We start from the raw sequence: 8260 nt of genomic DNA on the forward strand, positions 1-8260 counted from the left end.
CGCCGGGGTTGGTATTGCTGGGGTATCTATTCTAAGGTGAGGAATCTAACTAACGTGTTTCTTTCAGATGAACAAGTTACTTAACTTCGGTAACGATATATCTGTAAGAAACATTAGTTAGTTAGATTCCTCACCGCCCCACCCATCCTCCCCGTTCTGCGAACCGATATCTAGAGTTGAGGTCATCCCTTTCAGGGCCCTAGAATTTTTGGCACCAGTGTCGGTCTCTTGCATGGCCCTGCGTTCCTGGCGCGGAAAGCTATGTACAAAAACTGATGTCAGCGCGCGAGGGCGGCGTCTAAGTACTCCGACGTCATCCCGGCGATCATGACGCCGACAACGGACGCAGATCCGCAGACGACGCTGTAGGAGAGTAGGGTCTGCTTTCTATGTTCACCCCCACTTTTTGCTTTTGCTTCACTGGTTTTCGACTTGGATGTGGATGTGGGCCTGCTAATCAGACCCACAGCCCAGCTGTTCTCTCTCTAAATTCATACTATGTGCTTTAGGTACATAACCCAATTGGTAAGGATCACCTTCTAGGGCCCTGTACAGTGTACCTTAGGTACCCAGGGCATAGATGTACCCTAGGCCTACCAGGGGCTGCAGCATGTATTATGCCACCCCTGGCTGGCCTTCCATTATGACACAACTGGCTGATCACACAGCTGGGGCAAGGTCGTGTAATCACCCCTTGCTTAGGTGTAGTATTCCTATACCTACCTTATATATAGACACATGGGTATCCTATCAGTCACTCCTATGGCAGGCCTTGACAATCCTGAAGGCAGAGTGCTTGGTAACATGTGAGATGGTGCTCTAGCATGAGCTGAGCCTGTCTGCAGCCTTCGGAACCATGTCCTTATAGCTGTATCACCTACTATATACTCTTAAAGTGCCTTATAATCCTCGCGGTTATGGTAACTATGGTTTGGCTTTATCAAAACATGTCGTGTAAGGTGTCTAACACTTTGGAATAATACCCCCACACCATTTCTGGCGATGAGGATAGTATTCCTCCCTTCTAGAGGGAGAAGACATGTTGAAGACCTACTACCCGGTTAAAGTTAACCAGAGCCCCAGCATCACAAAATGGATGCTGCTGCCACAGACACAAGTCTGACCTCCTGCTGCTGGGAGTCCTTCTAGCGAGGGAGGCTTGGACAATAGGTTTCCTGCCTTGGGAGGTGCTAGCACCAACCTAGACAGTCCTTAGTGTATTGGGGCAGGGTGGGATGAATGAAACGAGACACTGCCTGGGGCACACAAGGTTTCCCATGCATAGTCCGGTTCAAACCGGTGCTGGGGCACTCCAGCCCCAGTCCTGGCGCGAAACTGGACAAAGGGAAGGGGGTATAACCACCCCCCTCCCTGGTCCCACCCATAGGAGGGACCTAGCAGGTAACCCAGCCCCCCAGATTAGTATAAGAGTGGGAGCTGAGTCCCTAGGACTTTGGATTATCCTGAACTGAAACAAGACACGAAACTCTGGACCTACGACATTCGACTACGGAAGAAGACTGAAGAATCTCCCTAGTGGCCACCCTGTGCAAACAGGCACCATCAAGCGACCTGCCGTTTGCTTTGCTCAACGTTTTACGAGGCACCGACTGCAGAGCCCGACCAGCGCCTTGACTTCCAGACTTCTCCGACCCTGATCCACATCCACAGCAAAGCTGAGATCCGTGGAGGCGACGAGAGACGTGGGACCGGCTACCTGGGAAAATTGGCTACTTGCTTCCAGCGCAGCTTCTGAGGCATCCTCGAAGTTGTGCTCTGGGGATTGAGAAGCCCCAACCCCGAGCACCATCTGTACCGAAGATTAGCCCTCCACACTCTACGAGTTCTGCGTGGGGCCCTTCTGCATTTTCCTGCTCGACGCGTCTGTCCGGTTGCTTGCCCGTTGGCTAGTGACCTCTGCGACGACGAACCTTTGACTTTCCACCGCTGGTTTGGCTCCTCCAGACTGGCCCTTGCTTCCCTGTGAAAGAGAAGCACCTCAGGCCTTCCTGGTCTACAACAGAAGCAAATCCTTCATTCTGCGTGGGTTGCACTTGCCAAGGCTTGTTTTGTCCCAACTCGACATCGACGCCGCCGACCGCAAGAGCCCTCGTGGGACAGCTCGCCTCCTGGTTCTGGTCGTCCTCGACGCCTCCTGGTACCCGTGGCTGCTGCGACAAGCTTCACCTCTTCACCTGCATCTTCACGACATCGCCTGGTTCCTTCCCGGCTCCTGGCGTGTGACCTAGACTCTGTCCCCTCTGCTTGCATGTATCCTCCTTCTTGATTCCATCCTTGGAATCCACCGGACACTCCTCACTGACTGCCTGTCAGCATCTTTTCTTCAGGCATCCATAGGAGTCGACGACGAAACCCTACGCAAGTTCACACCTATGCACCCGCAGCCCGTGGGCTAGGTAATTTGAGTACTCCGGTGCTCACAAGGGTATTGACTATCCTAGTGTCTAGTTTCCAAGTCTCTAACTCCTAGTTCCTTCCGAAGTGTCCTAAAACTCTTAATTTCTAAATATTACTATTTCTATCGACTAACGCATTACGCGTGAGTGTTTCCACTCTGCACCTGAATCCCGTGGGCCTCCCACTGCCTAGCAACTGATGGGATAGTGTAGCCCCAGCGATTCCCTAGGCCTAGGCCTAACCTGTGTTTGTGACAGTGGTTCTTATGCCACTTACTTAGTATATGGTTTGCGTGGCCCCTAGGGCCTAACTGTATTACTTACCTGTGTGACTTATGTATGCTTAAATAAGACTGTGTTGTACTTACCTCGAATCTCATAAAGAGTGCTGAGGGTATTTTGACTAGAATAAATACATTCTATTTTTATAATATATCTGTTGTGGTGTCCTTTCATTTGGTATTCAAGGGATTGCAAATGGTATGACAGCTGGCTTCACATGCCATACAGAGTTTAGCCTAAGACTGCTCTTGTCCATGCTACCACTAGGATAGCTGGTCTATAAGGTTGACTTTACAACCAATCACCATAAGGCTTGTTTGGACTGATACAAGGTGTACTCTAGAACTAGTGACATCATATATCAGGCAAACTTCTCACAGACGCCTAGCGACGCGCAAGGGAATTGCTGACGAAAAATCTTTCCAGATCCAGCCTGACGCCTGGGGATATTCTAAAGTCAGGAATCTAACTAACTAATGTTTCTTACAGATATATCGTTACCGAAGGTAAGTAACTTGTTCATCAGGTCTAGTGTCAACTTTATTGTAAGGGCCAAAGACACCGGTCCATGCGGCATCCTGGGTAATGTCTTTGTGAACGATGCTGAGAATTGGATAACCTACATCTTGGCCCTACTTGATGGGATTGAAGCGGGGGCCCAAATACCATCCTCCTGAAAGGTAGGAGAGGTGATACCAGTTTACAAGAAGGGCGCTAGAGCTACACCTTCCAATTACAGGCCTATTAGCCTTATTGACTGTATCCAAAAGGTGTTCACTCGCGCACTCCTTTTGAAGATACAGGCCTGGATTAGCAACCGCAATATTTTGTCCCCATACCAAGCTGGCTTTAGACACAACACAAGCACCGTCGATCAGGTGTTTAGATTCCTTTTATTGACCTGGAAGACGGTTATTGGCCAGGGAAGCCGCTTTGCAGCTTTTATCGATTTATGGTCTGCTTTCGATCTAGTCCCAAGAAATAAGCTCTGGAGTGTTCTTAAAGAGATGGGCCTCCCCTTCGAGGTTTTAGCGCTTGTTATCTGCCTCCATGCGGCTAACTATGCAAGGGTTTGTTGGGGCAACCAAACTCACCGATTTTTTTAAAGTCAACAAGGTGGTCCGACAGGGCTGTGTATTGGCACCCACACTCTTCTCGTTGTATGTTAATGGTGTAGTCCAGTACCTTTTAGACGTCCCGACAGATGCCCCCCCTAGGGGGTGACAAAGTGGGAACTGCTGTTCACTGACGACACGTTGTCATTCTCCAAAACTTAGAGATGGCTACAATTGCTTTTAGACCGCTTTATGGCTTTCTGTGACTCCAGAGGCATGGCTTTCTGTGACTCCAGAGGCGAAGAGGTTAATACCTCGAAGACAAAGCTTCTAATGCTGAACCCCCATAAAATGTACAAAGGCAGGCTAACATTTGGTGGGGTTCAATTGAAGAGAGTGAGCACCTTCGACTATCTGGGAATCACCCTCTCTGAGGATATGTTCTGGAAGCCCCAAGTATCGAAGCGCTCTCTCCACCTTAGACAGTTAACTGGGGCTTTTGATCAAAGAGCACAGGACATCCCATAGCAAACCAGTAGTAGTCCCACTCCACATATACGAGTGCAAGGCAGGAGGTTCAGCACTGTATGGTGCGTAACTGTGGGGATTCGAAAAGATGGAAGGCCTCTTGACCACCGAAAACAAATTCCTGAGGGCCCTGGTTTCACTCCCACAGAGTACCCCTCTTCACCTGCTAAGGCTGGATATGGGAAGAGTCACCATCATCGAGAGGGCCTAGTAACGCCCCCTTTTGTTCTGGCTGTGTTTAAAATCCACCCCGAGCTGCTTCCATTTGCTGCCGCCTCTCTGAAGTGAGTGCATTAGATTGTTATGAGAAAATTGGATGAATTCGCCAAATGAAATCTTGCTCACCGCAATAGGGCTAGAGGGATTGTGGGTTGTCAAGGACCCAACATGGCTGCCTAGCAAGGATCTGCTCAAGAAACATTATTGGAATTGGGTGGCTCAGTCTTTTCTATCTTACCTGTTCTGGGACCGCCTAACCATGGAGTTCATGGAATTTAACTTGTCTTGTTCATATGAATAATACCTGGAGGTTATCACGATTCCTCAGGATATGAAGCTTTATATGCAATTTAGATTTGGCTCTTTTTCTGTGAACTCCTTCACAGCTTCCTGGCGACAGTCTTCTACTCCATCACGGTCTTGTCCAGGTTGTCCCCTTGCTGTTGAGTCAATTGGTCACATATTTTTTGCCTTCCCAATGTATCAGTGCCCAAGAGGCAAATGGCTTGCTCCTATCTGCAAACGTTTTGGAATAAGTTGCCATTGTGAAGCACTGCACATTTTAAAATCTGACTCTAGCCTGTTGGTAGTCTGACAAGTTTCTCGGTAATATGTGGGCAATTAGAATGTCTGTGTTGAAAGTGTAATATCATCACTTTTGTTAATGTGTAGCCCCTTTAAGTACTTTGTGTGGTGTTTTAATTTTTTATATAACCTTTGTGTAGTTGGGTACTTGGTGATTTTTAATTGGTCATGACCATAGCACTATCCTTACCACTAAACCTGCATGGCAGGCCATGTCGTTTACACTTATTTAGGGATATGCTCTTGTTGATCTAGGCTTCAGGCGCTTTTATGCTAATTCTTTTCTAACATTTTTAGAATAAGTAATGGAGCAACAATTTACACTGACTACCAATGTACTTTGGTGTGTACCTTTAATTGTTGTATGAATTGCACGCATTTGCACTTTTATGGTCTGAGGACCGAAATAAAGTTTATGATGATGATTTCTGAAACCTACGAAGAAGGAAGAAGTTGCAGAGGAGACTGTAGAGAAGAACTGACTTGGCCCCAGCCCTACCAGCACTTGTGCAGTTTTCAGAGATCCTGTGCCAAAAATCAACTTGTCCTGCCTCCAGCGACCCCCAGAACCCCTGCAAAGACTGACTGCCTTCGACAAACACCAGCTCTCCTGTGAACAGCAGCTCTGTTCAAAAGAAGCTCCTAAGACAGACTCTGAGCCTGCTGAGGTTGAAGAAACTCGACACCTGTAACCACCACTGCAGCCGTCGCCTACAGCCTGAGTCCAAGTGGCCCACCAGTCCCAACGAGGTCCCCCAGCGATCCAGAGTCCTAGTCCACTGTGGGTCGACCCCTCCAGGACTCCCCAACATCGCTTTCAGCCTCTTCACAGAGACCCCCTCCCCCCTAATCTATAGTGGCCTGGTAAGATGAAATCCGACCTCAAATGGCACCCCTGCGTCCTGGAGAAGAGGACTTGAGGTGCACCTACATACCTGCCCAGCTATGGTTCCTACTGGAAGGCTTCCTGAACCCAGCCTGCAGCCAAAATCCCAAACCAGTAACTTCCTTAGGATTGCATTGGGCTCCCGACCCCTCCTCCGCACCCTGCACCTGGCTGTCCCTGCACCGCTGGTGGTGTGAACTTGGTGCCAACCTGGGACCCCCTTTGGCCTGACCTTAACCCTTGGAGGTTTGCTCCCAGGACAGAGTGGCCTGCCTGTGAGCAGCCCCCAACTGAAGTGCCCCCTAGGCTTATTGGCTGACATTGGGCCCCTGCACTTTTCACCCAGCTGCCCCACTGCCTCTGGCGGTGCAATTTGAGTGCCTACCTAAACCTTGGGGAACCTTTGTTATAACCCCAAAAACTATTCTTGAAGTTCATTTACTTGCATGCAAACCGATAACCTTCTTTTCCTCATTGAAACCAAAATATCTGAAAGAAACAGTTAGTTATATATTCCTTACCTTAGAATTACCCCCAGGCGTCAGACTGGATACAGAAAGTTTTTCGTCAGCAGTACCCCTGCGCATCAGAAGGTGGCGTCAGTCGACTCCACGTTCGACGTCGTGGTCGCTGGGTTGGCGTTGCGGTAGCTACATAGACGCCGCCCTTGCGCGCTGACGTCAGTTCTTTATTTTTCTGCCCCAGTGAGCACAGATCCCGAGAGAGCGGTACCCCCAGTCACTTTTTGACTGAGTTTTTTGCGACTTTTGTCGACGTCTTTTGAGTCCAAACGACTCCTGGTGCACGTAGAGATGCCTGGCTTCAAGGCTTGCAATTCCTGTAACCGACTAATGTCGGTGACAGATCCCGTCTGCGTGTAAATTTTTTGCCTGAAGAGCGACGACGACTCCAAGTCGTGCTCCCACTGCTGGTCCATGGCTCCGAAGGCTTAGTGGGAGCGGTCCCGAAAGCTTCTTGAGCGCCGGCAGTCGGCTCCGCGAGGTCCCGTTCGCAAGGGAGGTCGAGGGACCGGTCACAGAGCCATCATCACTCTTCTAATTCTTCGCACTCTGGGTCAGGTAAGTCGAAGCACAAGAAGTCAAAGAAGCCTCGTCGCTCTTCGACTTCTCTCCGTTGTTCAGGTGACACGATGGAGGATGCGGGCGGTGCCCCTCCTGTGGCTCCGCGTGCGGAGCCTGAAGAGTCGACTCCGAGATTCTTCCCCCCCCCCCCCAGGACCCGGAGCAACTCCTGCCCAGCTTCGTATGTTCTGTGAGGCGATGCAGGTCATCTTTGGGCAGCCCGAACCCGCCAGTGCGGCTTCGGGCCCCGCAGACTTGGTTGAGGGGCCTAGGCCTACTCCACCGGCAGCTCCGGCCCCGTCGCCGCAGGCCCCCCTTGGATCCAGGCCTGGATCTGGATCGATGCCAGTTGACCTCATTAAGCATCCACCGGCGCCGCTTCCTCCGGCTCCATGCCTGCATTCGACATGGAGAATAGCCTTCAGGCTAAGTCTCGAAGGAATGTAAAGCAGCTTGTTTTACCATATCATAACCTCCTGAATGACCAAATGAAAGGAGAACCTCACAAGTGGTATATAAAATATATGTATTTATTACTAAACACTCTCTACTAACCTCTTTATGAGATTAGAGAACAAAGCACACAATATTAAATCACTAGAACGACAGTAAATAGCACAATACACAGTGGGCTCCAGGGGGAGACCTAACGATATACTAATAAAGTGGTATAACAACCACGACTTGACTAGACACAGTGCTTAGAGCACATAGAATCGCTGGGACTCCAAGGAACCACCCAAGGTAGTGACTCAGGGGACCCATGGAGGACGGGTGCAGTGTGTGAACACAGGCGCGAGCTCCGTACAACTCTATGGGAAAGTCGCGGTTGGAAATTTAAAGACTACGGACACTTTGCAGAGGACTTTAAGCAAACCCAGTTAAACATAGAAGGTTCTAAGGCCAGCACCCTTGAGAGTACCGAGGTACCTGTTTTACCTATCCCAGAGGAGCCGGGTGCATAGGGGTCAATTGATGTCGGAAACCTTCGTCGTTTTCAGTGGCGTGATGCGAAAAAGTGCTGCTGCCGGGAAGATGAAAAATGTCCGGTGGGATCTGTAGGAGGGTAGGGTCTGCTTCCTATGGTCACCCCCACTTTTTGCTTTTGCTTCACTGGTTTTCGACTTAGATGTGGCTGTGGGCCTGCTAATCAGACCCACAGCCCAGCTGTTCTCTCTCTAAATTCATACTATGTACTTTAGGTAC

This window comes from Triturus cristatus, chromosome 1_1 (assembly GCF_964204655.1).
Source record: "Triturus cristatus chromosome 1_1, aTriCri1.1, whole genome shotgun sequence".
Taxonomy (NCBI): Eukaryota; Metazoa; Chordata; class Amphibia; order Caudata; family Salamandridae; genus Triturus; species Triturus cristatus.